The sequence below is a fragment of the Sceloporus occidentalis genome, unplaced genomic scaffold, assembly GCF_023333645.1.
Source record: "Sceloporus occidentalis isolate IW3139 unplaced genomic scaffold, rSceOcc1.0.p SCAF_3, whole genome shotgun sequence".
Lineage (NCBI taxonomy): Eukaryota > Metazoa > Chordata > Lepidosauria > Squamata > Phrynosomatidae > Sceloporus > Sceloporus occidentalis.
In genome coordinates, this window is record NW_028316983.1 from 43,829,427 (window position 1) to 43,842,878 (window position 13,452).

The following is a 13,452-nucleotide window of genomic DNA, read 5'->3' on the forward strand; positions in this document are numbered from 1 at the left end:
AGAAGGCGGTAGAAGGGGCGTGGCCTCGCGCGACGCAGGGAATCTAAGCGAACCGCCTCGCCCGAGCCGAGACGGTTTGGGGCATGGCTTCGTGCGAGCCTGAGCGGGGGAGGGAAGGAGGAAACGTTAAGAGCGTGGCCTCGCGCCAGCCTAGGAGGAAAGCAATGTTTGGGAGGGCGAGGCGTTGGGACTCGGGAAGGGCGAAAGCTAGCCAAGGTGGGAAGTCGAGGCGTTGGAAAAGGCGTGGCTTCGGGTGGGAATTTGAGGCGGTTTGGGGGCGTGGCCTCGCGCGAGCCTGGGCGGTTTGGGGGCGTGGCTGGGGGGCTAAGGCCGTTTGGGGTGTTGCAAAAGGCGTGGCCTCGCGGGCCTAGGCGTTTTGGGGGTGTGGCTTCCCGCGAGCCTGGGCGGTTTGGGGGCGTGGCTTCCCGCGAGGATGAGACAGTTTGGGGGCGTGGCCTCGCTGGAGCCACTACTCCGCTGTCGCCTCAGTGGCGAGAAGCTCTTCCTCTCCCCCAGAAGCCGGTGAGTGGCGGTTGTCTCCTGAGGCTGCTGTTTTTGACGAGGCCGAGTCCTTCAGGTCGGTGGCCTCTTTTCCCTTCCCTTCCCTTCCGCACAGAAGGCAGAAGGCGAGGGGTCTGATGGGGAGGACTGGCGAGGCTGGGGCGCTTGCCGTGCCGTTACGTGCGGCTGCGGGGATGGATGGGGGTTGAGGCGGGCGAGGCGAGCGCGCCACAGGCCTCTCTCTCCCCATCTGCCCGACTTTGCCGCAGAAGCACGTCAGCCTCCCCTCTCTCTCTCCCACCCTTCCTCCTCCTCCTCCTCCTCCTCAGTTCCGTCGCCGCGGCGGCTCAGGGGCAAGTGAGGCCGAGAGCAGGCGCCTGTACCGGCTGGAGGGGGGCAGAGGAGAAGCACGTAGATGCTGCTGCCAACCTTTTGTTCCGCGAGTTCCCGCAACGCCAGGAGGGATGGATGCTGCGCCGCGGAAGGGCAGCCAGAGATGCGGGTGTGTGGCTTTGGGGAGGGTTCGCCTCGCAGCAGGCATGGATGAGGCCGGAGCCCTTGGAGCCTCGAAGGGGATCGGTGGAATGCATACATTAGGGATGCAGCTGCACTGCAGGGATAATGCAGTTTGACATCGCTTTAACTGACAGGGCTCAAGGCTATGGAATTCTGGGTATGGTAGTTTGGTGCCGCAACAAACTGCCATACCCAAAATTCCATAGCCTTGAGCCCTGTCAGTAAAAGCGATGTCAAACTGCATTATCCCTCCTTAGAGCTTGTCTTTAGTACTATGGAATATGTTCAAGGTGTTGCGTTCCAGATGCTTTTTCCTCCTGATTAATTGCGCTGGATTATCTTCTCGTAATGATGGGTTCACGTTAACAAATGTGTGAGCGATACATGTTGAAATGTGGTTAAATGTAGCAGCAATGGCTTAGCGTTTATTTGGTGGCATGCAGGCGTAATCATATTAAAAAATAAATCTCTCAAGACGAAGCAGCCTTAAATTAGTTATTACTAGGCCCAGACAGACAGGCCCAAATAAAGCTGCTTCAGGTCACTGTGGAGGTACGCTGTTTAAATGACACACGCCTCTTAAGAGGCCGGAAGCTGCGCCAAAGCTGCGCTCCGGCCTCTTAGGATGCAGGCGTCATTTAAACAGCATACCTCCAAAGTGACCCAAAGCAGCTTTATTTTGCCCTGTCTGTATGGGCTCTACTGAGGTCCAAAACCCACGGTACAAATAATCCACTTTGAGACCACTTGAACTACCATGGCTCAGTGCTAGGGAATCCTAGTTTATTGTGGCACCAGAGCTCTCTGGCAGAGAAGGCTAGATGTCTCCCAAAACTACAGTTCCCAAGATCCCCTAGCACTGCGCTGAGCCAGGGCAGTTAAAGCAGGCTTTCTGCCATCCTACTCACAGAAAACAGCATACGAACAGCAGGTTTAGACTCAGAAGAAGAAAAAGTGAAGCTAGGAGGATAAACATCAACAAGCTAAGATAGGTGGATGACACCATACTACTGTTGGTGTAATATGCCTTTAAACAACATAAAATATTTTTTGAATTCTTTGGAATTTATTATCACAACAATAAAGCAAAATAAAAGAAATCATCTCACAACTTTGTATTATGTTGCGGGTCTCCTTCTTGGGTTCTGTTCAATGTAAGTGGTCATTTTAAAACCCAGTGCTGTCTTTGTGTAAATCTAGTCCAGAATGTCTGACCAAAGGTTCAGATGAAATGGAGGTTGTCTTCTCTTGTTTGTCTTTGTTTATAAAATCAATGAGTGGGAACCATTTGTCTATGAAGGGTCCTGATTTTAGTTGTCCTGCGTAACTTGCCATTATGTCAGACAGTTTATCAAGTAGCCACAGGTCCCATACCTTTTCCCACCACTCATTTAAAGAAACCTCCCCTGTTTTCCAGCATTGGCAATTTCTATATGAGGTGCTGCAATGAAGAAATCTATAAGATTTTTATGTTTCAAATTTGAGTTTGCGTCTACATTTGTTGATAACAAAATCATTTCTGGACATAATTTTCTTCTTGTTTTGTAATCAATGAAATTTGTTCAAGTACCAATTGCCAAAATGTGTTTATTTTGGGGCAGTCTAGCCACATGTGTAGAAATGTGCCATTATCATTACAACCATGCCAACATTTGGAGGAGACATTTTTAACCATTCTGGCTAGCTTCACTGGAGTCAAGCACCACTTCTGTATAATTTTCAAGGTGTTTTCTCTAATCAATGCTGATCTGGACTTAAAAGGGGTAGAATGCTGTTGTTAGCCGCCTTGGGTCTCATTTTACAAATTACCGGCCGATTAGTTTAATCGATGTGGTGGCCAAAATTTATGCAGAATTCTTATTGTTGAAATTGGAGGATTGGGCTGAGCAAAATGTGATTTTCGTTGAAGAACAGGCAGGCTTCTGACAAGGAAAAAGTAACATGGATAACTGTTTCACCCTTTTACACCAGATTTCAAAATATTCTATAAAAGGTGGCAGATTTTACACAGCTTTCTAAGATCTAAGAGTGGCTTTTAATTCAATTAATAGGATTCTTTTGTGGGTCCCATTTTGGAAGAAAGGCAGGATATAAATAAATAAAGACCAAACTGCAGTCCATTTTGAAATGGGAATTGAAAGATTCAAATCTGTTTCCCAGATTAGTTCTATGCCATGGATGTTTTGGTAAGAGTGGTCAATCAAACAGTTTTAGATTAAAGATGTTAGTCTTATAGTGCTTTAGGAAGGGAGAACACAGCATGCCTCAAATAAGGTAAGGGCCTGTACAGACAGGCCAAAATAAAGCTGCTTCGGGTCTCTTTGGAGGCATGCTGTTTTAATGACACATGCAATGTAAGAGGCCAGAAGCTGCGCCAAAGCTACACCGCAGTCCTTAGGACTACAGCGTGGCTTTGGCGCGGCTTCCGGCTTCTTAGGACACATGCATCATTTAAATAGCATTCCTCCAAAGAGACCCGAAGCAGCTTTATTTTGGCTTGTCTGTATGAGCCCTAAGTGATCTAGGTGTTCCTCCTATTTCCTTTAATTTGTGCATAAAAGCAATTATCTGATGGAGATGAAACCAACTAGCCTTTAATGGCTCTAAATCTAAAGTTAGTTCGTTAATTGTTTTTGGTCTGCCATTACGAAAAAGGTCTCAGACAAAATATAAACCTTGTTGTTCCCATCCCTGGAAGTGATTGAATTTATCAGGGGAATAGAAAGACTTGTGGTCAAGGAAGGGGCAGATAGGAGTGGGATCTGGTGCTAGAACTTCCTTCTATAGTCTTACTGATTTAAATGACTCCACTCTGAGTATTGCTAAGTCTGGGCCCAACCTGTTTTGTTTTATGAACTGGGACTTTCCCTGTTTTCAGTGGGTCCTGCATTATTGCATAGCTGGGGAGGAGGTTTTGGTGATTTTTCTAAGCTTCTGTGAAACCTAACCATATTTCAGGGATCCATTTTTTGCTAAAAAAGGAAAATTTTGTCTATCTTCTTGCATGTATTTGAAAATGTCAACACTCTGTAATGGAATAAGTAACTGTTTACTATAGCTAAATGCAACCTTAATTATGATGCTGAGATGGAAAGTGTCTGTTTCTGAAGGTGATATGCAGGCTTGGTGTTACCCCACCCCAACTATTCCATGTCCAGAAAATTTTGAAACCATGCCTGAAATCGGAAGGAACAGATGGATGGGACAAATGGCTGAAAGAAGTGTAAGGGGACAGCATGACAGTACAGAATAAGAGAAGCAGCTGTCATAATACACCAGTTGCTAAACCACTCTCGTGTTCTCTAAGTATCATGGCTGTATTTAAACTGTACATATGCATATACACAGACTAAGGGAGGATAATTGATTGTAAATCATGAGTAAGACTAGTGAATAGAACTGTGTCTTTAAATATAAGACACAGTTCTATTCACTGGTCGTATTCTTGATTTACATGAAAAACATGTCAGGTTTGCTGCATCTCTTCAGTTCAGAAGCTCTGACTCTTGTTTAAAGCATCAGGTGTGTTTCTGTGCTTCTAAGGCTTCTAAACCATTGAGATGTATTAAGACTCCCCCTGCATAATAGTTATAGCCTTGTGTAAATGAACTATTAGGATGAATAAGCAAGGGACGTTCCAAGATAAAAAGTAGGGGAGGGCTTTTTCTCAGACCCACCACCTTTGCAGGACTTGAGAGAGAGAGCCTTCTCTGTGGTTGCTCCCAGGGTGTGGTACTCCCTCCCTGCTCTTTCCATTAGATGCTTTTATTTAGGTAGGTTTTTGAATTTTAATTATGGAGCTGTATTGTGTGAAGTTGTGCTCTCTCTCTCTCTGTCAGAATTTACATTATTCAAACTATGGACTTTATCATATGGGGGGAAATTGGGAAATCAGGGGGTTAAAAAGTGATTATCCCATGCAAAACATAATATCACAATTAAGATTTTTACACACATCGCTATTAAGCAGGCAATAATCAGGCAATAAACAGCCACAAGTCATTTTTGGGATCTCCCTGTGAATTATTTGTTGCTGTTTATTGTCTGATTCTTGCCTGTTTAATAGGAATGTAGTATGAAAATCTTAATTGTGATACTTCATTTTGCATGGGATAACCCCCGATTTCGCCTGATTTCCCCCGTGTGATAAGGTCCTTATCACATGGGGGAGATAAGGATTTCTTTTTAATTTTTATAAATTAATTTTGTTAGCTAGTCTTGAGTCCCATTTTGAGAGAAATACAAATTTTAAAAATTGTCTGCAAAAAGCTGATCACAGTACAGCAGTATTCTGCATTGGTTATATTTATCATACTTGCAGGTGAGTGTTGTAGCCATGGAGAAATGTCCAGGCCAACTCTTGGCCTCTTCTAGTCAAGGAAAGGACAGACTATGGGCTGGTACAGACAGATAAAAGACAAAGTTCCCCAGTGGCCTTGGGGCATGGGGTTCAGACAGCAGCCCGCCCCCACGCTCCTGGGAAGCCGCATGGCTGACCACATGTGTGGTGGCTTCATGGCATTTCTGCGGTGCAGCATTTACACACATTGCACTGCCAAAACCCGAAAAAAATGCCGCAGTGGCGGCAAAGGCACTTTTTCCAGATGCAAAAAGGAGTGGCTTTCTGTTGCTTCTTTTTGTGGGAAATTGTCAGATTGGGGCCGTGGCATATGGTTCCTGCAGCCCCGATCTGGCGATCAAAGGTGCGGCATCATGCTGCTCCTTTACAACCATCTGTTTCGGCCCTGTGTAACATCTAAAACATCTCTTGTGTAAAATCTATAAAGAGCAAATTTGATGTGTCTAAGGGCTCCTTAGTTGTTGAATTTGTCGCTGTGGTTCTTGAGTTTTGTTTTAAAAAAATATCCAAATGTTATTTCTTTTGCCCTGGACTATTTTCTGGCATTTCCCAGCACCAGGTGCAACATCTTATTCTAATTTTATTTTATTTATAAACATTCTATTTAATTCTAAGACAATGGGAACAAAAAAAGTATCAGTATAATTTCTGTTTTCATTTTTTTACAGCTACAGCGTACCAGTGAAGTAACACTATAGCACTACAGGTTTAAGAGTTAAAAAAATTCTAAGTGAGAAAAATTGCCCCATATCGTACCAAGTCCCAATTTTTAAAAACCTTTGGAAGAGCCCTAGGGCAGATCCAAGAAATCATTATAAACAAGTCCTCCCAAAGAATGAAGCAAGTGAATGTGGAGGCAACAAAACCTGGCAAAACTCAAGGAGCTACACTGGGAGAACTCACACTTCTTTAGACCAGTCTAAAAACTTACTTTCATTCTGATCATGATGTCAGAAAGAATAGTGAGATAAGAAGGATGCGCTGGACCCATTATAAGCTAGAATTCCAATGCCCAATGATTTGCACCTCCCACCTTCCATGAAGAATACACACAACAAAAGGTAGGGGACTGTCCTGGCTCTAGCCCTCAGCCAGAGAATAAACATGTTTCCCACCTCCCATCTCAGAAGTCTATTGCTACATGCCTGGAGAGCTGAAGAGGAAGGATCACTGATCAAAGAGCCAAACTTCTTCAAGTACTCCAAACATCTTCTCAGCAAGAGAAAAATAGTCTAGCCTTAATTGGATATAAATATTTGTTTATACTTTACACCATGTTCTGGCATTGCAAACCTTTTATCCTCTTCCTGCCCACTCTGTGTGTGTGTCATCTTTCAGACTGTGACCCTGAGAGAACAGCATATGCAACTGGTTTAATTTTGCTTAGCACTACTTAATATACGTACTTTGGAAAAAAGAAATGGAAAACAAAGTAGGAGCTGTTCTTTAAGCATGGACATTTTTTTTAAAGTACCAAATGTCAATTTTTACACAAAAATAATACAGCATGTACCAAGAAAATATTTCTGTTTTGAACTTTCTCTAATCTGTGGCTCACAACATGAATTTACTCATGTTTATTCATGAGTAAATATGGTTTCTGTCAATGTGGTGCTTTGCAGTATTGCTGGTGCTCTTAGACTGTTGCTTGTGTGTCTGTGTTCCTATACAATTTCCAAACTTTTCTATAGATCCAGCCTCCTGATTTGTACTGTGTGGGTTTCACTTATTTTCTGGCTGAAAACATTAAATTACTTGCCTTCAACTTTATGTGATGAAAAATGTCTGATCTCCTAAATTCTTGGAAATTAGTTGGACTTGGCTTCTAGCAAGGTAATCAGGGGTGTAGCTTATGATAAGGTCTCACATTCAATCTTTGGCTTTCATAGCAGGCTTGTGGAATGTGTGGCTCAACAGATATTGTTGGGCTACAACTCCTGCCAGCCTTACCTACATAGCCAACAGTGGGATGTGCAGTTCCACAATTTGTGAGATGCCATGTGTTCTCTAACCCTGATGTACACAGAAGGGTGGAAAAGATACTGTCTGAAATATTGCTGAGCCACTTTCTGGCAGTATAATGTCTACATACGTACTACTAAATTGAATGGACTAAAGGACTCAGTATAAAGCATCTTTTAATGTTTCTGCTTTAATGGTGGTGTAGCAGGAGAGTCAGCATGATGTAGTAGTTTGAGCATTGGGCTACAACTTTGGAGGCCAGGTTTTGTATCCCTGCACTGCCATGAAAATGCAGTGGGTTACCTTAGGCAAGTCTGAACAAACCTTACTACTGCTCCTTATGATAGGTTCACATTAGGGTAACCATAAGTTGGAAACAACTTGAAGGCACACAACAACAGCATAGTGTACAATATGGCTCATAAGTTTCTGATTCACAAAAACTTGACTCGGTGTGTCTGGAAGAGTAAATTTTATTGAGTTTATGGAACCTGTATAGTAAATATGCTTGGGATTCTAGCCTTAAGGTGCCATCTGAGAAACTGAAACTCATAAGTTTGGATCCATATTAAGGAGGTTGAGCTTGTTCTATTGGGCCAACTTGTTCTGTTCTCCTAAGAGACAATTCTGATCTCATTCTTAAGGGTTTAAGGAATAAAAGGAAGGCTGAGGACATAGCTCTTGGAGATAATGTAATTTTCTACCAGTAATGCTATTAGCTTGTTGTATTCTTTACTCTTAGAATAATCATTTTAAGCTAGTTGTGCAAGGGGCCAAAAACTTTAGGTGAAAGAGGCTTGTATACGGTAGCTAACTGGAGTGCAACTACTTTGTAGTGGAAAAGTAAAAGAGAGCTGTTTCATTATTATTATTAACCTTTATTTATGAAGCGCTGTAAATTTAAATTTACGCTGTAAATTCATTCTGACAGAAGTACACACAAATCTTTCCTTTATCATGTGAATATGAAGCCAGATTGATTAACTTGTTCCTAATGTTACCTCTTACTCAATTGTTCTTTCACCTCTATCCAATAGATGTTGGGTTTCTCAGAAGAAGGTGTGCGTTCTGTTTTTAAAATTAATTTTCATATTTGTTCAAAAACATAGCGACTAAAATGTTAACAGTTTAATTTGTTGTGTTACAAAGTTTGTAGTACTCCTAAGTTGTGTTATGAAGTTTGTAGTATGTACTACTATCTTTAAAAAGTATGTGTGCACAGGAAGATTGTTTATAGACTGTAAAGAGTGGAATAACATTCTCTGATCAAATTTCTTTTTTCCTAACAATTAAACTTCAGCTTGTATGAGGGCTCTTGCAATAGTATTGAAGGATGAATGTTCAAATGTTATCATAAAAGTTATTTTTTGGCATGTATTCCTTGAAGGTGGAAAGAACTGTTCTTACATCTGGTTATGAACAACAATAAATGTGTTTGCTTATTCCATGTCCTAATTGAAGATTACTGAGATTTCATACCGTGTAAGGGAAGGGTTTGATCATTTCCTGCATAAAGCTCAGAAGCTTGACCCTGATTATCCTAACCCATTATTGGAGTTCCCTTATGATTCCAGCTATGCATGTTAAGAATTAGTTTCATACATTGCACTACACTGACACCTCTCATGTTACTACCAAGGAATTGTTCATTCTTAGTACTGCCAAGAAATACTTAAATTCCATTAGACAGCAGGTATATTTGAATCAATTTTTTCTCTGAATTAGAGGAGCAATGGTAGGTCACTTTAGAGAATTATGGTTACCGTATATAGCTTTTTGTCTTTGGCATAAGGAAAGGTATCTCTGTTAATATGCCGTCTTTATGCAGCAGATTTGAAAACTCTAGGTAGGCTAGAGTCTTTTGAAATCTTTTGTTCTAAAAATCATTTGAAGTTAAGAGAATATCTTTCCATGCTTTCAGATGTATCCTTAAGGCACTTCCATACTAACCAAGAAAGGTGAAAGTAATATGTTGGAGAACTTGCAGAGAGTGAACACTCTCTTGTGTTATACAAAGCTTGTTTAGGACTATTTTTGCTCTTATGAATAAAACAGAAAAGCAAATGAAAAAACAGTAATCAAATGTCCTTGCTCACACCCAGTAGATTACATTTCCTTTTGACATTCTAGTTCAGTGATGTCCAAATTCTGGCCCTCCAGGTGTTTTGGACTTCAACCCCCAGAAACCCAAACCATTGGCCAAGGTGGCTGAGGCTTCTGGGAGCTGAAGTCCAAAACAACTGGAGGGCCAGAGTTTGGAAATCACTGTTCTAGTTGATCTCAAGGTGTTGGCACTTACGTGAAGGAACATTTCTGCCCATACTGTCCTGCCTGTGTATTAAGTTTTCCAGATACGAAATGTATTGGTGAAATCATTAATGCTTCTACTATACAAAAGTAGAGGACCTTATTTGTGGTAGTTTTGTTACTGCATGAAGACTAATGTGAATTGTTCATTATTGGTTTTTATTATTGTGCATTACCTTGAAGTGCAGCCTAGAACTCCTTGCAGTAATATTGCTGTGGGTGGATGAATCTTTTGAATAGGATGAATGCATGCATTTCCCTTATTGCTGCTGGCTGTCATAGCACCGCATTGATACTTCTTAACAATGTTTACATGGGAACTAATATAATTGAAACCAGGGGATCTTGTGTTTCACCAGTGTATCTAGAATTCATTGTAAATAATTATGTTCTGTATGAATGTTTTGACTTTATGCATCACTTCTTCCTACGTCCCTGGCTTGTCCACAGATGTGTATGTGCTAAACACTTATTAAAAAGAAGAAGAAACAGTAAAGAAACTGCTTCTCCCTAGTGGGTTACATTTGAGTTTTCTTTTGCTCTGTTATACTACTAGAAAGATCTTATTGCCCTCATTTGCTTTTGATCCTGGTTTCATTTAAGTGGTTAAGCAAGATATTGTCATTACTTTTTTTAGTCCTCCTTATGGGATGATAGAATTATGCTGATGCTGAATATTTTGTCACTGTTTGATTTCCCTAGTGTATTGTGCTGTGAAGGTTTTCTTTAGTATTAACTTTGGTGAGCAGCTCTCACCTCTCACTTCTAAAGCTTTCTGGTAGAGAGTGTTAATGAAGCATTGAGTCATATATGTAATGCTCTGCAGATGTGCATGTGCTAGATATTTTTCCCTATTTGAAAGTTTTGACTTGTGCTATTTAGGTTTGTAGAGTACTGGTATTGTGTTTGCTGGTGTTTCCATCGCAGCCACTGCATGTCGTATGGCAGGACCAATAGGAAATAATTGAGAGTATACTTAATGTGTTGTTGTCTTAATAGTGTACATGTGTGTATGTGCCTTCTAGTTGTCTATCAAATAATGGAGATCCCATGAATTTCATAGGGGTTTCTTATGCAAGGAATACTGAGAGATGGTTTTGCCAGCTCTTTCCTTGTGAAATAGAGCTTATAGCACCTGGTATTCATTAGAAGTGTCTTACCCAAATACTAACCAGAGTTGACATTGCTTAGCTATCAAGCTCAGTCAGGATCTTGTGCTCTTAGGGCAGTGGTTCTTAAACTGGGGCGGGACCCTCAGGGTGTGTGTGAGAGTTGCTCAAGGGGGGCCACAAGACTTGGATAAAATGTACACATGTGTTGAGTTAAATAATGGATTTACTTAAATAAAACTGTTCAAATTTGAACAATGTTATTTATTTATAAAATTTACTTGAGAAGACTTCCAGCTATAATTGCTTCCAAAGGTGTTTCTATCAAGAATTGATTCAGAGAGATGAATACTTATACAACCTACACGACTAACAAGTGCCAGTTTGGTTGGCTTGCTTAATATTTGTGCACAGTAAAATTATTTTGCACTTTTGCTGTGTTGAATATCTTGTGTACATCAAGCAGTAAATATGCCAATTAAACCCATTTCGTTCCTAATTTGAAAAACAACAAAATGTGGGAAAGTCAACATGGGGTAAATACTTATACAAGGCACTGTATGTATTGTCTTTGGCATCACAGCTGTTGCTGTGTACAGGTTAATTTTTTCCCCTGCCGTGGTTTCGAAACAAACAGATTCAGTAAATGTTTACTGTTGTTTTTTTTCATTCAAGTCATTTCCAGCTTATGGTGGCATCTTAAAGTAAGCTGATCTTTGGGGAGGCAGAGTTCTTGTATGGTTTATTCAGAGAAGGTTTGCCATTGAAGTTTTCTGAAACTGCGAAAGTATGACTTGCCCAAGGTCATTCAGTGGGTTTCCATGACTTGAGCAGAGATTCAACTACTGGCCTTCTAATACTAAGAAGCACTGGTTTGCTAGAAGTTAACATCTTTTTCTTCTAAAGAGGTCTGAAAATGTACTGCTATTCTTTTGCATATTTACTGAGAAATACATTCAGTTCTGTTCAGTGGCAATTATTTCTTAGTGAGGGTGCATATGTGTGCAGCCCAAAGCTGGGATGGTGTTGGTGACATTGTTGATAGAAAGCATTTGTCAATGAAATGGGGGCAGGGCAGTTTTCAGTTATGCCCTCTCTTACACTCTCCTGAGGCTAGTCTCAAAGGTGCTGCAAAATCCCTTTGTATACTGATTTCCCAGACTAACATTTTAAACTTGCCGGAAAGATGTGCAAGACCACAACAATAGATTTCTTGTGGAAGGATAAATAATAAAAAGGATCCTGCATAGGGAGAAAGGTGGGATATAAATAAATAAACTTCCCAACTATCAATGTCTTCCATTAGTAGTGGGGCCACTAGCTAGAATCCACTCCACCTTTAAAGTAAAAGATCTTGATTAGCATTCTTTCATGTTTGTGGGAAGCCAAATAAATCTGTTTTTTTTCTCAACTGATATTATAATGCAGTGTAAAAACCATGTGGGACTCATGATCAAAGAGTTTTTAAATTCTCTTCCTAGGCCATATAAAACATGTATTTAGTAGTGCATAATATGTTTGAGTACTTTTTCAGGAAACACTTTTAATTTTAAAATGGGCAATTGAAGTTAGATCAATTTACCCTTGATTCCCAAACTGAGATGTGCCTCCTCTCATCTGTAAATGGGGCATTTTATAATAATAAGATATTTTGTATTATTTCCAGATCAGTGAAAATCATATCCTGTTGAACTGTCTTTAGATTGGTAGAATAACATTTCAGTAGTTAAGCTTTGCAATATCACCCAGTGTAATTATTTCAAGTTTCACAGAATGCTTTTTTGTAATCAATAGGGCAGTGGGGAAAACTAAGATGTGTATACAGCTTGATAAAATTACAATCTTAGTGGGGACCGGGGTTATATAAGTCCAGGCCCTCAAAGAATGTGCGGCACTCTAGCTAAGCAAATATCACTGTGCCTGAAGTGTTGCCAATTCAATTATGAAATATTGCATCGTGGATGAATTGCTTTGAAATCCTAAATATTTTATTTCTTTAATAACAATAGCTGCCCTCTCTGTTGTTAAAATTTGAATTAATCATTGTTGAGATGTAAATGAACTTGGCATATAGTCCTCATTTGCAATGTGTTTACTTCTTGTATAATGTAGAGGAAAAAGTCCTGATTTGCAATGTGTTTACTTCTTGTATAATGTAGAGGAAAAAGAAAAAGAAATCTATGATTTAAGGGAAATTAAGGAATTAATAAACCAAAAAGCATAGAAATGTTAGATAATAAGGTTAGATAAGTATTATATGTTTTTAAACAATAATCAACTAATTTTATTATGAAAATTGGAACATATAACATAAAAGACAATTGCTATAAGTAAACTAGAATAAAACCTTGAATTTGAAAAAGAGATCCAGTACTGTTGGTATATAGCTATCAGGAATCAAGATGCTTCTAGTTTGTATTCTCTTTTCACTTCTGGGTCTCAGAATTATTAGACACATAGTTTTGGTTTTCACTGAGGTGGATGAAGAGAAGAATAAGATGGAGGGGAGGTGGCAGAGATTAAAAGAATGGAATGGATAAGCGTATGCTTATTAACTGGTCAGTGAGTCAAAAATCACAACAGTTGTTGGATTTGGACAGTATTATTGTAGTAAATCACTCCAGAAGGGTATCCCATATGTCATTAAATTTGTTAAATGTATTTCTTTGAATATGTGTCAGTCAAGATGCCAGTTTT

General features: G+C 40.2%; 1 protein-coding gene across 11 annotated transcripts in view; it reads left to right on the forward strand.

Moving 5' to 3' along the window:
* The window catches only part of PPFIA4 (PPFI scaffold protein A4), a 186,797-nt gene continuing 173,345 nt past the window's right edge, over positions 1-13,452 (forward strand). For 8 of the 11 annotated variants that reach the window (XR_016280398.1, XM_089514244.1, XM_089514239.1 and 5 more), the window contains exon 1: positions 377-522. The gene's annotated coding sequence lies outside the window, so the exon portion shown is untranslated. Of the gene's footprint in view, positions 217-376; positions 523-544; positions 578-624; positions 1,004-13,452 lie in introns of those variants that run through there. The other 3 variants (XM_089514242.1, XM_089514240.1, XM_089514241.1) reach the window with 3 other exon arrangements.